This window comes from Ambystoma mexicanum, chromosome 1q (genome assembly GCF_040938575.1).
Source record: "Ambystoma mexicanum isolate Mex_15411 chromosome 1q, UKY_AmexF1_1, whole genome shotgun sequence".
Lineage (NCBI taxonomy): Eukaryota > Metazoa > Chordata > Amphibia > Caudata > Ambystomatidae > Ambystoma > Ambystoma mexicanum.
Window position 1 is genome coordinate 680,964,262 of NC_090922.1, and position 20,642 is coordinate 680,984,903.

The following is a 20,642-nucleotide window of genomic DNA, read 5'->3' on the forward strand; positions in this document are numbered from 1 at the left end:
ATAAGCCACTTCAGGGGCTTATGATCTGTTTGGACCTTGAAGGTGGACCCCGTAAGGTAGGGCCTAAAACGCCTAAGGCTCCAAACTATACTAAAACATTCCTTTTCAACAGTAGCCCACCTAAGTTCTCTACCCTTGAGTTGTCTACTGATGAATATGATAGGATGTTCTCTCCCTTTGTCATCTAACTGGGACAAGACAGCTCCAATTCCGGTGTCGCAGGCATCCGTCTGGACGATAAAGGGTCGGCTGTAGTCAGGCGCACTCAACACAGGTGCCCTACACAGACTTTCTTTCAAGCCATCAAAGGCCCTCTGACAGTCTTCAGTCCAATTAACCTTCCTAGGCTGTTTGGGTGAAGTTAGAGCTGTCAGGGGTGCAGCTATGGTTCCATAGTCTGCCATGAAATTGCGATAGTACCCAGTGAGGCCCAAAAAGGCTCTCACCTGGGTTTGAGTAGTGGGCGTCTCCCAGTTCTGTACGTCCTGTACTTTACTGGAGAGAGGTTGGATTTGACCCCCTCCTACCTCATGACCAAGATAGGTAACTTTCCCCTGAGCTATCTGGCACTTGGTGGCCTTGATAGTGAGGTTAGCCCTTTTCAAGGCCTGCAACACCTTATCCAGATGTGTCAAATGCTCTTCCCAGGTGGAACTGTAGACGGCAATGTCGTCTAAGTAAGCCACACAAAAGGCTTCCAGCCCACTGAGCGCATGGTTGACCAATCTCTGGAAGGTGGCAGGGGCATTCTTCAACCCAAAGGGCATGACCCTAAACTGGTAGAGTCCCTCAGGTGTGGAGAATGCCGTCTTTTCCTTGGCATGGTCCGTCAGAGCTATTTGCCAATAGCCTGAGGTAAGGTCAAAGGTGCTCACAAATTTGGCAGCACCTATAGTGTCCACGAGCTCATCAGCCCTGGGCAATGGGTGCGCGTCAGTTTTGGTGACGGCATTGACTCCTCGGTAGTCCACACAGAACCTCCAATCCTTGGTACCCGCCGGGGAACTTGCCTTGGGGACAAGGACCACTGGACTGGACCAGGGACTGGTGGAGGGTTCAATAACACCCAGATCCAACATCTTGGCGACCTCAGCCTGGATGTGGTTTTTGACGGTATCTGACATACGATAGCTCCTGCTTTTGACAGGCACACTGTCACCAGTGTCAATTTCGTGCTTACACCACGGTGTAAGGCCCGGTGTCAGTGAAAACAGAGGGGCATACTGCTGGAGCAAAGCCCGGCAGGCCCTCTGCTGCTCTGTTGTCAAATCGGGAGAGAGTTGTACTCCCTCCACTGAGCCATCCTGAGGGTTGCTATGCAGCAAATCAGGAAGGGGCTCACTCTCATCCTCTTCTTGCCCTGAAGCTAGCAAGAGACATGAGACCTCTGCTCGCCTGTGGAAAGGCTTGAGCCTGTTGACATGGAATACCTGGGGGGCTACCCCAGAGGCTCCCATGTCCACCAGATAATTGACTTCGCCCATCTTGGAGATGATCCTGAAGGGTCCAGTCCACTTGTCTGCCAAAGCTCTAGGCTTGGTAGGCTCCATCACAAGGATTTCCTGTCCCGGAGTCCAATCCACTTGCGAAGCTTTCAGGTCATGCCAGTACTTATTCAATTCCTGGCTGGCCTTGAGATTTGCTGTTGCCTGACCCATCATTTGTGTCATCCTCCGCCTGAGGCCTAACACATAGTCCCCCACTTGCTTGGCGGGACCTGGAGGGGTGGCTTCCAAGCCTTCTCGGATCAAGGCGAGGGGCCCCCTCACGGGATGTCCAAAGAGTAACTCAAAGGGGCTGAAACCAACACCCTCTTGAGGTACCTCTCTGTAAGCAAACAGCAGGCATGGCAGGAGGAGATCCCATTTCCTCCTTAGGGGCTCTTCCAAAGCACCTAGCATGCCCTTGAGAGTTTTGTTAAATCTCTCAACCAGACCATTGGTCTGGGGGTGGTAAGAGGTGGAGAACTTGTAGGTTACCCCGCACTCTTTCCACATGGTTTTCATGTAACTAGACATGAAGTTGGATCCTCGGTCAGAGACAACCTCCTTGGGGAATCCAACACGGGTGAAAATGCCCAGGAGAGCCCTGGCAACCACCTTGGCAGTAACAGTCCGAAGGGGTATTGCCTCAGGGTACCTGGTGGCATGATCTACCAAGACCAGGATGAACCGATGTCCACCTGAAGTGGGAGGGTCAAGGGGACCGACGATGTCGATGCCCACCCTCTCAAATGGTGTGCCAACCACTGGTAATGGCTGCAGTGGGGCAATGACCCTGCCTCCAGTCTTGCCAGACAACTGACAAGTTGGGCAGGTCCTGCAGTGGGACTCCACCTCTACTCCCATCCGTGGCCAGTAGAAATGGGCAGAGAGCCTCTGCTTAGTCTTCTTGGTCCCAAGATGACCAGCCAAGGGCACCTCATGCGCCAACTGCAGTAGGAAGGGCCTGTAAACCTGGGGTACCACCAACCTCTTGCGGGCACCAGGTTCGGGCTTAGTGGGCTCACTAACAAGGAGCTCACCCTCCCAATAAATCTTGAATGTCCTAGGCACTTCACCTTGTGCCTGGGACAGGGCCTGTTTCCTCAGGCCCTCGAGAGAGTGGCACTCTCTCTGTCCCTTACAGAAGTCTGCCCGGGAGGGTCCCCCTTCAGCTAACAAGCATTGAAGGTCGGGATGATCCTCCGGGTTGAGAACCTCTCCCACAGGAGAGTCTTCTGTCTCTTCTCCCACAGGAGTTGAGTTTGGGTTTTCCGCTGGACCCAGCCCGTCCGGAGCATGGATCCCATTGGGTGCTGTCGGAACAGCAGGAAGAGAAGGTGTTCCCTCCACAGAGGTGGCCTTCTTGGTCTTCCTTCTTCTTGCCTTAGGCCTCGCCTTTGGCTCGGATACCTGACTCACAGCCAGACCCGGTGTCACCTGTGACCTAGTGACTGCAGCAGCAGTCATGGGAAGACCATCCGAGATCAACCCCAACTCTACTAGATCATTTCCTAACAGAATGTTAGCAGGGACATTGTCCTGAACCAGGACAGGAAGCTTTGCTGTCTTGTCTCCAATCATGAGTGTGACTAGGGCTACAGGCGATAATTTGGGAGGCCCACCAGCTAACCTGGTGGTTCTCAGAGGAGCACCTACATAGTCCTCTGGCTTGAGCAGGGTCCTGTCCACCACTGTCATGCTTGCCCCAGTGTCTCTCAAACCAGTAGAAGGCTGGCCATTCAAGAGGACACTTCTCAAAAACCTACGGGTGTTCTGCGGGATAGTTGCCAGTACTTCTGCGTACTGGTCCCAGGCCCCAAGGGACACTAAGGAAATCTCTACCGGAGCACCAAATGTGATTCCTGTAGAGGAGGGGAGGACAGTGGCCTCCACCTCAGCCACGGGGTAAGGGTAGGTCAGGCTGACAGCCTGTACTCCAAGTGCCTTACCTTTACACTTGGGGTCACCCCTTTTGTGATCCAGAGCCCCACAATCCCAACAAGTGCCAGGAGTGCGGGGTACGGTACTGGAACCACTGGGAACCTGCTTTGCAGCAGGTGGACCACTACTCTTATTCCCACCCACAGAGGACTTATCCCCACCAGATTTTTGGGTCTTAGGAGAGGAAGGTTTTGGTTTACCCGACTGTGATTGCTTTTGGGACTCCTCAGCTTTCTGAGAGGTCCCCTTTTCTTTGTCCTTGTCCTTCCCACTGGAGTCCTTAGGGGACACCCGGTGGGAGACCCACTTGTCAGCCAACCTAGCCAGCTTAAAGGGGTCCAAAATGTTCTGGTCAGCCACATACTGACGCAGCTCTGGTGAACAGGCTTCAGAAAAATGCTCAAAAAACAAGAGGTGGGACAACTCAACAAAAGTTTTCACCTTGTAACCGTCAATCCACCCCATCATGTTCATGTGCGCAGTACTCACCCAGTCAACCCAAGACACATTCTCTCTTTTCTTAAAATCCCTGAACCTTTTAAGGTATTGGGTAGGTGTCTTGCCAAACTTGGCAATCAAAGCAGACTTCATACACTCATACTGACCCCTTTCCTCCACACTCAGCTTCAGAATACAGTCATATCCAGTTTGAGGCACTCTGCTTAACAAACACTTAGCCCAATCTCTTTTATCTACATCATGAATTGCACAAGCCATTTCAAACGCTTCAATCCATTGGAGGATATCTGAACCCTCCACAAACACACCAACCAAATCTTTCATAAACTTGGTGGCTGGGGACCTGCCACTCTCAATTGGTCTAGCTGAAGTCTCCACTCTAGCTCTCTCTAGCTGGATTCTCTGACATTCAGTGTCCTTGTCTTTGAGCGCAAGATCCCTATTCTTGAGTTCCACTTGCTGTGCCAGCTCCTCTTTCTTAAGCTCAGCTTCTATTTCCAACTTGCGATATTCAAAGGCCAATTTCATCCTTAATAACTCAAGTTCCATGGAATTGCTGGGGTTTGGAACAGAGGCAGCAGGAATGGTGGCATTCCCAGAAACAGATTCAGCGACAACCCCAGGGGCAGAGTCCTCACTGGTTGCATCCCCCCCTTCATCAAGGGTTTCACCATCAGTCTGGTAGTCCACCAGGGCAGCTATCAGCTCAGCCCTAGACTTATCCACAAAGTCCAACTCCCTGGCTTCACAAGCACTCTGGAGAGCCTCTAAGCTCATCCGAGTCAATTTACCATTTGCAATGGGCTCCATTGCCTGTAATGCAGTTATTTGGTACACACCCAAACCTTAATCTAATAAAGTGCGGATATTTTGTAAGTGGCACGGTTATACACTGAGTCTTAAAACCATAAGCATCCCACCGCTGCCACCAGCTTTGTAAAGAAGACCGGTGGGGGGGTCTGTACTTCTGCTCTCTATATGGTAGAGGGGAGGCACAGAGGACCCCAGCCAAGATTCTCTAATACGGTAGCGATGGGCGAGCAATCAAGGCCTAGCTTCTCAGGAGGTGATGCAGGCTGGTTCTTAAGTACAGTGTATCCCCAAGCCCCCACAAAGGAATGTCCACACACTGTATTACTGAAAACACAGTCTTTATATAATTAATATTCAAGGGTTATGTACACTTATCACAATAACGCACTTTGTGCTCAGGAAAATCAGCAATGGTAAATATCTACAATTCTAAAGTGGTACCACTAATATTAGACCTCATTAAAGTGCATTCACAATACTGTAGGAATGGCACACAGATCAATAAGAAGGAAACCAGCAATAGAGAGAGGAGAGATAACAGAGGGTTGAAACAATAGGCAGAATACTGGCCCTTGCTACTGGACACAGTTCTGTGTGGAGATCCCCCCACCTGGGCAACCTGCAAAATAAAGAGATATAACACCAGCCCAGTCCAGATATTGTTCAATAGTCTATTTCTCTCCTATAATGTTTTTACCCCCCCAATGTACCTGGTGGAGTCGAGTTCCTCGAAAAGGCGTCGACAAGCGTCGAGGGACTCGCTGTTCGGCGACGGGGAATCGACGGCCCTTCTTGAATGCCTTCCTTTTCAGGCGGGAGGCACGGGGCGTCGAACGTCCGTCGACAAACGAGGCCGAACGTTGTCGAAGAGGCGGCAGCTCCGTCCGAGCGGTGCTCGTCGGCGTCGGGGCGTCGGCGTCCTGCAAGGCGGAGGTGTGCGGGGCACCTCGATGACAATAGTTCTGGACCGCAAAGATTGTAGAGACGGGAGCCCAGCAAGGGCGTCGAGTCGTCCGAGTCTTTGGGGTCGTCGGGTGGCGGGAAACCCACCGGCAGGTTTCTCCTCGGCGCGTTGGTCGTCCTCGACTTTCTCCGGCAGGATAAGCGGTCGACGATGCGGTCGAGAGAGTCCTTCGATTGAATGTTCTTAGGCAATGGAGCGGACGGCTCCGATCGTCGGCGGCACGGCGTCAAGTGGTTCCCACGGCTGGGCACACAACTTCGACGGGCCTCCAGCGGTTACACAGACCTGCGAACCCTGGTCGACGGCAATGGACTTCGACGGCGTCGATGTCCGTGTGCTTCACTTCGATCTCCTCGGCGGTCCCGTCTCGGGTCGGCAGCCTTTCGAGGGTCTGACTTCCAGGGCGCTTCGGCGAAGATTCAGCGGTGCTCGATGGTCCCTCGGAGCACGGGAAGAGGGCGCCTAGCCAGGTCCTCTCTCGGGTCAGCCCTCGACAATTTCGACAACCTTCAGTTCCGTCGAAGCAAATGCCACAGCAAGTCTTCTTCTTCCAGCTGGACGTCGAGGATCAGCAAATCCAGTTACTCTTGAGTGGAGACTCAGCTTCTGAATGCTTCTGAACAATTTCCAGTGGTGAGAGGTCCCCAGATATACTATTCTGTCTCTCATCCACACTGCTGGCACACACACAGCAGCCAATCACACAGAAGGGCATTCATGCAGTCAGTCAGCCAATCAGGCACACAGTGCATTCAGGCCACACTCCTCCCTTTCAGACACTCACAACAAGGAATGTGGATTGGGACAAGTACCCAGCCATTCAACACTACACACTGCATTCAGGCCAGTTTCGGGCAGGGCTGTCTCAGTCTTTGTCTCTCATGCCAGAAACCAGACAACCACAACAAGGAGTGTATATTGGTCACACACTCCATTCACCCAGGTCCCACCCACAGGAGGTACCCATAACATACAGTCACTGGGAAGGCTCCAGTCAGTCTAGCTGGGCCTTTACAACAACACCATATATGGAACTTCCACCCAACAGCCAGTCAGGGGGAAGGGACAGAGTCAGGGCTTCCCAGGACTTTGGGAAAAACAAGATAACAGGCAATAGAAAGCAAGAGGCCACAGGGGCCATCTTGTTTCCTATCAGGAATCAACTGATTCCAATGGCAGGGCCTGGGTATCCCAAAATGGAGGACACCCAGAGCACCTGTCAAATTCAGCATGGAGCTGCCACCAGCCCATACCCTGCTCTGTGGGCCACCCACAGGTGCCCAAAAACATACACTAGGGGCACAGGGTTGTACCCCTACCCATGGGTGCCATAAGGGTATCCCATGGGTCTGTTCACCAAATCAAAAGAGAGCTGCACTGCCAGGAGTCCCTCATGGACTCCTGGGCAGAAAACATGACAGAACACACGGTAAAAACAGAGAAAGGACAAGGATTCAGAGGCCCTGTCCCTCAGATGCATTTCCGGCATCACAGTATCCTCCAATAGATGTCCATAACAATGTTCTTGTTCGCGTCTTGTTTCGTTCACACTTAGCAACATGCTCTGAGTGATCCTAGACCAAACCCTAGGTGCAAAAGCATAAAGGACCTAATTACTGTAAGGGCCTTCCATCTTTGATGCATACTTAATGATGTATATGCATAAAGGGTGCCAAAAATGCTTACCATTCTTAGTGGTCGGTAATGCATCTATGCACTCTGCATTGATCTTAGTGCAGCAAAACGGATATCTCTAGAAACAACAAAATACAGCTCATGTCAGTGGTCGGCATAGTGTCTCGAATGGGACTTGCAATGGCTAGTGTCGAAAGCTAGAGAGTCCCACAAGGGGACAAAAAATGTACTCTGCAAATGTGTATCTGAGGTGGTTGAAAAAGCAAATCCACTTCGGGGGTTTTGTAGTTGTGTATCAAGACTTCACCAGTAGTCCTGCAACGTATAAGTAAACCAATGTCATCCATCACGCCCAGTGAGTTGTTACTCAGACATGTAGCAGGCGTAAAAAACAGTGCTTTGGTTCTCCCTCTGGATATGCCTCTGTTGGTTGCGTAAACTTCATGACTTGCTTCTACGTTTTTGTCACTAGAGCCATGTGAGCTGTAGGATGCATTGTCAAATTGGACTCGTCGACCCCTTGATTGGATTTGGTCACGCTGGAAATTTGGTTTATAATTGTCTTGAGTGTAGACAAACGTTTTATCGTGTTTAAAGTTTGTTAGGTCCTTTTTCATACGGCAAACTCTATCTCGTGTTGTGTATTCCTTGAAATCGTCAAGTTCTCTAGAGATCTCCTCTAGTCACTTCTTATAAATGTCTAGCGAAACTAGTTTCTTTATTTCATCTTCGAGAACTACCAACTCTGCAGCCAGTTTGTCTAACATCTTCTTGGCCGTATCAATGATTAAAATAATCCAATCCCTTCCACACTTGTTGGCAATATAAAACTCCTCCACCTCTCCATGTCTTCTAAGTCCACTAGCCACCACAAGCAGTGATGATGCAGAGCTGGGCTAGACTTGTGTCAATACGTGTATTCACAGAGACACGAGAACACAAGGAGCAGTCTATGCACTCCATGCCTACCGAGGTGCAAGAGGTTTTTGTAGATAAATCACCTCCTTTCAGCAGTGGTGTTTCCATTAATCAAATTTAGAATTTAAAGGGGGGGGCACAGAGGTGGCCACAGACAAATGTAGGGGGGCCACCTATAAAAGGGCAATGTGTATGCTTTTCCCAAATTGACGCGGGCAAAGTAGTACAAAGTGTCCCGGGGGAGGTATAAAGCGTACATTTATCAGCAAGCAATTCTGTTGTATATATGTATATATCTTGATGTTAATGATAATGTCTCATCCTATATCGATATTGAACATATATACTGGTATATCTCCAAAACTCAATATATCGCCTAGCACACACACAGCACCAGTTAAGTTCACTCCTGGTTTCGGCAAGTTGTTCAGATGTTGCCTGTTGTCATTGGCTGGTCATGGACACCTGCCATTTTACGCACTTTGAAATGATACAGTGTTCATATTGGTTTTATGAATGGGGACTTACCGGGTCCTCCTAGGCTGGAATTACCCGGTAAATCCCCATTCAAGGAACCTGGACACAGACTGATTTTGGAGGCAGCCATGGTGCTAATAGCTAATAGCTAATAGCACCATGGCTGCCTCCAAACTTGAATGACCCCCAAAATGTGTGTTATTATATATTGAGCAACTCTATAGTCATTAGGCTTTTTTGAATAACAGCATGATATATTAACATAAGATAGGAAGTTAATCACTTACAGAGCTGCACATAAGACACAGTGCAATTAAATGATTTGCCCATGATCACACACGTTGGTTAAATGGTGAAACCGGGATGTGGACAATTTAAGCAACTGAGCACTTCTTCCCAGGTTTAGCTGATGTAGATATTTATTAAGGTTTTGCTTTGCATTTCATGTGCTTAATTAATACTTTATTTATTATTATTATTATTATTATTATTATTATTATTATTATTATTATTATTATTATTATTATTTATTTGTTTAGTTTCAAAGAAACTTTACAATAACACAAGAATACATAAACACTACATATCAAAACACATTATTTCATTAAAAGCAACACAATTCAAACATCATATACATTTCACCAGAATTTTAAATCTATCAAAGGTTATGATTCAAATCAGGGACGCATTTGCTCTATCAATTCATTCTTGTAGCACTCTCTAACCGTTTTATAATAATTGCCCACAAATGATACATGACAAAATGCACTTTTTGACTATCCGTATTAAGACAATAGGCCCAAAAATCGTCACTCTTAATAGATTCGTACTCATGTAAAAATGGGCCTAACAAAATCATGTTTTCTGGACCCAATGTTCTACATTATGTAACAATATGTTTAGCATTCTCCAGATATTCAGGGTTCTGGCATATGACAATATCTATCCAACTGTGGGCCAATCAGAGAAATAATTTGTAGCTGATTTATCCTCAGCCTCAATCTGAATGCACGCACTCCCATATTTGGACATTGTATAAGATATGTAGAACACAATAGAGCAGGGAGTAACCAATGGGTGCGCTAGTCCCTGAAAATGTCTCAATGCCTTCTGGTCCAATGACGCAAACACAGTACAACTGGCTCCCTCTAAGCCAGTTCCTAAGAATGTATAACAAAATATGTTGTGCTGTGAGACTGCACTAAGACCCTAAAATTCGCTCTTATGTCTCAACATCTCTAATACTAGACAATTTCCAAGTGAATCAATCCAATCATAGTATCATTGATTTCATCAAAGTCCACTTTAATGTATCAGCCAACACGTGTTTCGATCATGCCACATCATTCTACAGCCAAGAGGCTAGCTAGCCCCGAGTCTCAACAGTCCCAATAGCAACATAGCCCCTTATCTTTTCCAGACCTAGTAACACCCCTGGCTCTAAGAGTCGTGTCCACACAACGAGCATTCCGATCCCCACCCACAATTATCTGATGAAGTACCGCTTGAAAAGTACCACTTGGCCCACTCTCCCGGCTTTCCTTCCCACGACTGTGAGTGGCTCTGAGCGTCTGCGATCTGAATTGTGCAGGTGATTCACTGCTGGACAAAGGAACATTGGCACAGTGATACTGTGGATCCAGAGGCTTCGAATTTTTAGTTTTGTTCTTTTACAGAACTTTTTCAAAGTCCTATGACACGCCCTCACAAGGGTTGGACTTTGTGAGTTTCCTATTTCCTGTTCAAGCCCGCACACCAGCGCGCGTACACTTGGAAGCTAAGTACTGCTTGCAAAGTACCGCTTGGCCCGCTTAGCCTGGCGCGCCGGCGTGCTGGCAAATTACGGAAATATCTCCCTTTTTACTTAACGGTGTTAAGCATTAGCAGCCTTGGTTGCGATACGTACTATAGGGTGAGTGTATATTGAATTATTGTTACTCATTGAAATCTTGCATGCCTAATAATATAAACATGTCTGTGATTAATAACGGTACAAAAACATGCTCCTCACATAAATCATTTGTACTGACTCCACATGCGCATACTTAAACTGCAATTACGAGTGAAAAGCATCCAATCTGTGGGAAAACACAACCCCCACCTGATATTGGACATAAACCGCGATTAGCGGTATATAAACAATCTTTTTCCCACCGGCACATTGGTTCTGTGTTTGTTCATCCCATGCCTCAGTTGTTATCGGATGCCACTCTCCTCTCTGCAGATGAGCAGATGATGGAAGATCTGCTAATGTACCCACAAATGCAAAGTCTACCACCCATTATGATTAATCCATTTGCGGTGACAGTTCAAAAGATAATATTTTGCTCTATGCAAATCTCCCATATCTATTTGCGACGTGCATGCTAGCGAAACATCGAGTGAGTCGTCCTTTGTTAACTTACAAGCTGACGTGTCTCGTTATGTACTGCCCACACCAGGACAATGCAAAAAATGGGACAGTCCCAGCATACAAGGGTCCACACCATTGCAAACCCCATTGGTAGAACTAACTCTGTCTGCGATCAATACAACAATTATGAGTCTGTTTAAATTGTTTGAAACGTTGAACAAAAAAGTATCCAAACAATTGGACAAGTTGAAGTCAATTGTTGAGTGGATGTGTATGATTTCCAGGAGCCGGCCAGGCAAATCGCTTGTGATTGCCGGGAGCCAACCTATCGAGAATTCACAGCAGGTTGTGGCGTTAGCAGAAAGTTTGGTACTACACACATTCACCCATATTATACGACCGATTGGTGTTGAAGATAAGGTTTTTAACGCAATGATTTTTTTTTAGATGATTCGTGGACTAGCATTCCCTCAAATGATTCCCACACCTCAGTGAACTCAACTTCAGTCAAAGAGTTGAAGACTAGTATCACTACTAAAAGTCAAAATTTAAATGAGGTTAAGAAACTTAGATCAAAGAACTCCGTCCAACAGAAGCCGATTAAAAAAACTAAAAACATGTTACAGCCCAAATCTTCTAGAAACACGCTGTCTTCTTTTTTTAAAGCCATCACAGGGGTTTAAAAAATGACAGATCCTAGCCCAACCATGAACAGTGGCTCCGCACTTCCAAAAACAAAAGATATAGATGCGAACACACTTCCAGTCCTTCACAAAGCTCCAAAGACTAGTGATCATATGAATAAGACAAATACTAAGCAAAATGATAAGTTGATGCAAGAACGTGAAATTCAAGATCAACCAGCATTCCCGACTGATACTGTTCCAGTAATCGCTAAGCACACTTTAAATTACTCACCTCTGAACAAATAATTGGATCTCTTAGAACAGCCTATTCTCAAAAGATGACTATGGTTTGTAGACAAGATCTTCAACTAGCTGAGAGTGTTCAGAACATAAACAACCTATTCTGAAATCCAGACCAAATGTCGATAGCACTTTGGAAGAAAAGCAAAATGCAATACAAATATATTTCAATAAAAAAGATCATAATGATGAGATATCAGACAAATCAGTCCTCAAACATCCCGACTCCAATATCTCGGCAGAACAAATCAGGAAAACATTTGATGAATATATTGCTAAGAGATTGACAACTGGTGAAATCCATTGCAATACACAGTCTATTTTACCAACTGACTCCCAGGACCAAAGACACTTGCCTTATGTTGATGTACATACACAACACATCATTCCAAAATCTTACGATCAGGAAGTCCAGTCCTTACCATTATCTATGAAAGAAGGCCATGCCCAAATAAGAAATCATTCCTCTGAATTAAATCGCTCTCTGAAACAAAATTAGCACTTGGAGCAAAAAAATGATGTCAGACCACAACAACGTAGGCCTTCATGTCATACATTGATCATGAAATGTAGAGATGATCCTTTCTCTGCATATGATCTAAACAGATGAAGTATCCTGAACATCTTCAATGATGTGATTGAACTAGAGGATATCACAACGGGTGATATAGATCTGGTTGAATTCATAGCAGGTAAAACATGACCATAGTGAGACTTTGGATTCACTCAGGTATGGTCATGAATGCTATATGGCAATCAAAAATGACCTTGTTTAAGATGGGCTTTTTAATAGCCCAAGATCCAGAGCGAATACAGAGACAGAAATATCAGCCACAGAATTCACAGCATAATGTCTCTACTAAACACTCATATCAGAAACCAAGTCAGCATGCCCTAAGGAAATACCAGGGGAAAGCATAACTAATAAATAGTGAAAAACAAACATCTTTGACCCTGGGATGTTGGAATACGAGAGGTCACACACATTTACAAACATCGATAAATAGATTTGATCATCCTTTTGATATTTTAATATTACAAGAGATATGGTTTCTAACCCTGCCGGTTTGGGACAATTATGCGACCTCTTGGCTCCCTGCTGCCAGGGCCTCCAAAGGTAGACCATCTTTGGGCCTGTTGGTGGCGGTTAGACGAAGTTCTGGTTTACAAGTTGAATCTTGGCTGTCGTATGATATTTTCTTGCAATTTACGAAACTAGTAAGTCCTTCTGGTAATATTGCAATAATAAACATATACCACAACCCAGAAGGCATATCTGACGACACCTTTTTTGAAGAATTAATTAAACTACTTGATGTCATCGCCATAATGGTAGATATTACAGCTACAATCATAGCTGGTGATTTGAATATAAACTATCGACTCCTAGAACAAGAATACTCGCACCAAAAGGGTCATAGATGGTCTAGTCTTATGGCAGAAAGAAAATGTCACCTAATTAATGGTGCCGTATTTGATGATGTTCTAGCTCAACCCACATGGCACAGGGAAGGTTCTCATAGTATCATTGGTTACATATATGTTGATGCTCATTTATTTGTGCAAGTTTTGTCATTTTAAATTATATCTCAGCAATTTAGTGACCATAATTTACTTGCTTTAGAACTGTGTTGGAAAAGATCTAGGAGTGAACCCAAGACAAATTGGTGTGGTTTTTCTTTGTCAGTGAATAATGCAAGGTCCCGTTTCTCGTGGTCAGTTTCTAAATTACAAGCATTAAATAAAGCCATCAAGTGGAATCCAATTGATGCTTCTAGGAAACAATATACCACCTTATTAAATCAGTTTAAAGATAATATCATGATTACTAAACAAAATGCAGTAAAGCACTCACATGCGTTTGATCCAGAGCTCCAGGCAAGACGTATAGCATATCGCAAAGAAAGAAAACAAATTTTAAAATCTGATATGGTAATGCCACAAACTGCACTCAGATCGGTGAAGTGCAGGTACCAAAACTGGATTTGAGCCTGTAGATCTCTCCTATATCAACATGACAGTGAAAATATGCTTAAAGCAATAGAAATGAAGAACACAGCGGACATATGGACATTACTTAAAAATCAATCGTCCCTTTCTCAAGTTGAAATGCAAGCAAATGGAGTAAGAGAAGAGCAATGGATTGATCATTTCACCCAGTTGTATGCGGATAAGTGTTTTGACACTCATAAATACGCACTGAAAACTGAGTCGGGCAACTATTTTGAATAATTTATTCCAACAAATATTAGCCACCCGAGCACTTCCTCTGTCATGGCAAACTTCAATCATAGTCCCCATATTTAAAAAAGGAGATAGATCGATACCGGGGAACTATCATCCTATAGCTCTCTTGGATACCCCGGGAAAACTGTTCACAAAATGAATTCTCAGAGATTTCAATGCTTGGACTCTGCAAAACAATTATCGTGATCCTTTTCAATCTGGATTTGTGGCAGGAATGGGTATGACCATTAATCTGTTTTCTTTAAATGCCTTAAAATCACAATGTGACATAATAAAACAAACTCTATATTTGGCTTTTGTTGAGCTAGATGCTGCCTTCGACTCAGTTTCACATGTCTTACTTATGTCAAAACTGCATAGAGATCACTGTTCTCCCACTCTATCTAATGTACTCTACAGTTTTCACTCTCAGACGTCTAGACGTGTACGACTAGATCTAGATGGCCGACTTACAACACCTATTATGACTACACAAGACTTAAAACAAGGCTGTTTGTTAGCCTCGGCGGTGTTTAATTATTTTATTCATGACATCAAGACCACTTTTGAAACTATTGTCTTTGATTCTCCTAAAATGAACAATATGCCAGTCAAAGCGTTGATGTATGTCGATGATTTGGTTCTTATATCGCAAACACTGATTGGTCTGCAAAGATTATTGGATGGTCTTGAAGTCTAAATTGATCAAAATGAATTGAAAATCAATACCAAGAAGACTCAAATCATTCAATATACACCAAAGAAATGCAATTGCAGATCATACCAATGGTCGATTAACAACATTAAGCTGATGGTCGTTCCCATGTATACCTATTTGGGATTGATATTTGAAGCTAACATCAGTGTGAAAGGCCATTTTCTCCAAATGGAACATAAAATGGCCACAGGTATATCACAAGCCAAATTTATACTATATCGCTTTGGCAAGTTTTCCATAAAACCAGCTTTAACATACTAGAAACAGACGACAATACCATGTTTATTATATGGACTTGAAACAATAGTGCCGATATCTGCACAAATCTTGAATATGTTAGAAGCTAAATTCTGGCACCAAATTTTAGAGCTACCACAGTGCACTCTGATTGCATGGTTGTGATACGAACTGGGTATAGTATCGTTGAATGCTGTTTATCAGTGGAAAATGTGCGCATTTGTAAGGAAATGTATGGCGTCCACAAAGATGCATCTGATGCTAAAAACATTATCAGCTTACCTTTTTTCCTCTCAGTATGCATTTGTTCAGATTTGGCTAAAAACCACTTATAATATTCTTGTAAATGCAGATATCTCTATAGAAATGCTGATTAATGACCCGGTAAGGCCAAGAAAAAGATATATACCGTGGATTGGATAAACAATATAGCAACTTGCTTACAGTATAAGAATGCATAAAGTCAAAGATTTTGGCCAAAAACATTAGGAGTGCTGGAAAGATATCTTTTAAAGTGGCCATCAAAATATTACAGACAGAGTATACTTCGTTTCCGTTGTAATTTATGGCCAACCAGAAATTTGGCCTATAAATGCCAACAGCTATCTCTGCCAGCCAATTTCTGTAGATTTTGTGAAAATCGAGAGATCCCGGAGAACATTTAGTTGCTAACTGCCTGGCTTTGAGGGAGCAAAGAGCTATTTACTTCTTGAAATATTGTCACTATTTGAGTTTTTTGGATAACAAATTGTGTTGGGACTATTTGACAGCTACAGCATATTTGCCAATACTTACTATCTGAATGAAATCCATATATAGAAGAATGTAAGATTTCATTTATTATTCACATTCAGTTTAGTAAGAAAGATATTAACCATGTTTTCTTGATTCTGTGATTTACTGTGTTGTGAATTTTAATTAATTTCCTTATAATCTTTTTTATAATCATTGTTATGTAATTTTATGAATTAATGTATGACAAATGTTTTTCATATGATTGAAATGAAATTGGAAATGTTGATTAAATTCAGATAATTTCAATTAAAAAAAAAAGAAAAATGATCTGATAGTTCTCCCAATCATTTACACTGATGAGAAGGTCCTCAAGACTATTTTGGGTCTCCTCGGGCCCTATGGTACCCGGTGGGACATGGACATTGATAATTAACAATTCCCAGTCCAACACACCGTCTTGATCAACGAACACTGCCATCAGACTACAGCCAACTGAGTCCAGAGGCACTTGCCTGGAACAACACTCACAGGCCGATTCATGGGATAATTAGCGCGGCGCAAGTGGGCAAAAACGTGCGAATCGCAGTGGAATAGCGAAAATCGCAGTGCAAGTGCGAAAATCGCACGAAAAGCAGCGCACATCGATTCATGGAAGTCCGTGCGCGAGAAAACCAGCGGATGTGCGATAAAAAAGAGCGCGGCGCACGTTGGCGCACAGGCCATCTAACAGCGTGCGCTAGGTCACAGCGAAAATCGCACAGGCCACAGCGAAATTCGCACATAGCGCGGCGCACGCAACAAAAGAAGGCGGAACACGGGCGTAACACTCGGAATGGGGAACAACTTGCCAAAACGTGGCCGTCACGGGGGAAGTACAGGGCACAAGTGCGCGGAACGCCCACACGCTCGCCTACAACACGTATTCATGGAATAGAATAGGGCAAAAAAGCGCACGCTCAAACCAGCGCACAGGCACAAACACGACCGCCACAAGAAAGCAGGCGGTAGCGTCTCTGCGGCTGTAAGAAATGTGCGCCAAAAGTTGCGCCAACAAATAGCACCTATATACTGCCATGATGAATGTCCTATACTGTGGCCCTCCAGGACAAATGACGTGCAAAGGGGTACCCACAAACACGGACACCCGCTGACAAAAAATACGTGTGCGTGTATACCGGGGTGCGCGGGAATTTCCACACGCGATTTCAGCAAGGTACGTGTATTTCAGGGGTGCGCAGGAAGTTCCACACGCGATTTCAGCAGGGTACGTGTATTTCAGGGGTGCGCGGGAAGTTCCACACGCGATTGGCCCAGTGCGAGCAGGGTACGTGTATTTCAGGGGTGCGCGGGAAGTTCCTCACGCGATTTCAGCAGGGTACGTGTATTTCAGGGGTGCGCGGCAAGTTCCACACGCGATTGGCCCAGTGCGAGCAGGGTACGTGTATTTCAGGGGTGCGCGGCAAGTTCCACACGCGATTGGCCCAGTGCGAGCATGGTACGTGTAGTTCAGGGGTGCGCAGGAAGTTCCACACGCGATTACAGCAGGTTACGTGTACATCAGGGGTGCGCAGGAAGTTCCACACGCGATTTCAGCAGGGTACGTGTATTTCAGGGGTGCGCGGCAAGTTCCACACGCGATTGGCCCAGTGTGAGCAGGGTACGTGTATTTTAGGGGTGCGCGGCAAGTTCCACACGCGATTGGCCCAGTGCGAGCAGGGTACGTGTATTTCAGGGGTGCGCGGCAAGTTCCACACGCGATTGGCCCAGTGCGAGCAGGGTACGTGTATTTCAGGGGTGCGCGGGAAGTTCCACACGCGATTTCAGCAGGGTACGTGTATTTCAGGGGTGCGCGGCAAGTTCCACACGCGATTTCAGCAGGGTACGTGTATTTCAGGGCTGCGCGGGAAGTTCCACACGCGATTGGCCCAGTGCGAGCAGGGTACGTGTATTTCAGGGGTGCGCGGGAAGTTCCACATGCGATTTCAGCAGGGTACGTGTATTTCAGGGGTGCGCGGCAAGTTCCACACGCGATTGGCCCAGTGCGAGCAGGGTACGTGTATTTCAGGGGTGAGCGGCAAGTTCCACACGCGATTGGCCCAGTGCGAGCAGGGTACGTGTATTTCAGGGGTGCGCGGGAAGTTCCACACGCGATTGGCCCAGTGCGAGCAGGGTACGTGTATTACAGGGGTGCGCGGGAATTTCCACACGCGATTACAGCAGGTTACGTGTATTTCAGGGGTTCTGGGGAGTACCACACGTGAATTGGCCGTGTGGGCCCTCCCAGGTGTACGCTCAACAACCTCCACGGACCCTGCAGGCTGCCCACACCACGGGGGACTACCCTGCACCCATGCTCATGTCCCGCAGGCAGCCCATCCACCATGGGCATGCCCCCCAGCCAACCCACATGTCACCTTGCACTACTGATCAACAATGCATGTCTACCACCACCCCCACCCCCCTGCCACCATGGGCATCCTCCACCAGGCCCCCACTCATGTCTCCCACCACCCCCACCCCCCTGCCACCATGGCAGACTCCACCAGGCCCCCACTCATGTCTCCCACCACCCCCACCCCCCAGCATCCAGGGTCACCCTCCACCAGGCCCCCACTCATGTCTACCACCACCCCCACCCCCCAGCATCCAGGGTCACCCTCCACCAGGCCCCCACTCATGTCTCCCACCACCCCCACCCCCCAGCAGTGCAGGGGCAGCCTCCACCAGGCCCCCACTCATGTCTACCACCACCCCCACCCCCCAGCATCCAGGGTCACCCTCCACCAGGCCCCCACTCATGTCTCCCACCACCCCCACCCCCCAGCAGTGCAGGGGCAGCCTCCACCAGGCCCCCACTCATGTCCCCCTGCACCCCCAGCCCCCTGCCACCATGGGCAGACTCCACCAGGACCCCACTCATGTCTCCCACCACCCCCACACCCCAGCAGTGCAGGGGCAGCCTCCAGCAGGCCCCCACTCATGTCCCCCTGCACCCCCACCCCCCTGCCACCATGGGCAGACTCCACCAGGCCCCCACTCATGTCCCCCTGCACCCCCACCCCCCAGCAGTGCAGGGGCAGCCTCCAGCAGGCCCCCACTCATGTCCCCCTGCACCCCCACCCCCTGCCACCATGGGCAGACTCCACCAGGCCCCCACTCATGTCTCCCACCACCCCCACCCCCCTGCCACCATGGGGAGACTCCACCAGGCCCCCACTCATGTCTCCCACCACCCCCACCCCCCAGCATCCAGGGTCACCCTCCACCAGGCCCCCACTCATGTCTACCACCACCCCCACCCCCCAGCATCCAGGGTCACCCTCCACCAGGCCCCCACTCATGTCTCCCACAACCCCCACCCCCCAGCAGTGCAGGGGCAGCCTCCACCAGGCCCCCACTCATGTCTACCACCACCCCCACCCCCCAGCATCCAGGGTCACCCTCCACCAGGCCCCCACTCATGTCTCCCACCACCCCCACCCCCCAGCAGTGCAGGGGCAGCCTCCACCAGGCCCCCACTCATGTCCCCCTGCACCCCCAACCCCCTGCAACCATGGGCAGCCCCCACCAGGTCCTCACAACCCCCAATCATGTGCGTAATGGTCAGCCTCCACAGCCAAAAAGCCCTACCAAGTAACCCATTCACCCACATGGAAATGGAAATCACATGTTACACCCCCAATGTTCATTAAGCCAATGAACCCATGTCCGTCACACACAATGGTTGCAATTGAATGGGAAAACACACAACATGACATACATGAAACCAATGAGATGATACCACACAGTGAAGTATGCTAACAAAATTGTATTGAAAAAAATAAAGAATGCTGAAGAAAGAAAACAAACTACAATGTGAATGAGAAAAAAAAAGCTGCATGTCCGTATAAAAACACAAAACTGCAAATCAGAATCTAAAAAAATTATGTCCAAAGTCAAATGTAAAAAAATCTCCATGCAAAAAAGAACTATGTAGAAAACTAACAAGGGTCCATGAGCCCAAATGAACAAAGGAAACCTACTAAAAAACCTACCTAAAAATCAACTATATACAAAAAGTGGAGCAGTGTCCGTCGACTCTAAATCATAATAAGAAAGAAAGGAAACCTAAAACTAAAGAACTATATACAAAGGCGGCGGGCAAGTCCAGCGGCTCACTCCGTGGTGTCCCGGGCCAGGGCATCATCGAACTCCTGTTCGATGTCCCGGAGGCGGTCCAGTTCCATGTCCCCGAGGGTCCGCCGGGACGACGCCGTGTCCTCCTCCAACCCCCTGCGGATTGCCTCGAGGCACTCGGCCCGCCTCAGGGCCCTCCGCATGGAGTTCTCCGCCCTGACCATTGTGAGCCGCGCCTCTTCCGGCCGCCGCCGCTCCGCACCTATGGCGTGGCCCAACCGCAGCCACACGGAAGACACTCTCTGTCCTGGGTCCCCCTGCCCTCCGGCCGATGCCTGCCCCTCCGATGTCGAAAGCCCCGAGCCTTCATGTCTCCCAGCATGTTGCTGCTGCTGCTGCTCTGCCTCTGCCCGTGCACTGCCTCCTGCTGCCTGCACATCCTCCGCCGGCTGGGGTGCACTTGTTGATGTGGCCACCCCTGCTGGACCTCCGATTCCCGACTGTGGCAGGGATGCCTCCTCCACCAGCCTGGCCGCACCGTCAGAGGCAGCTCCACAGGGCACCCAGGTGACTGATGGGTGGGAAGATGGCACAGAGGACGACTGGCGCGTAGGGGGTCCAGTTGAGGAGGGGGTCGAAG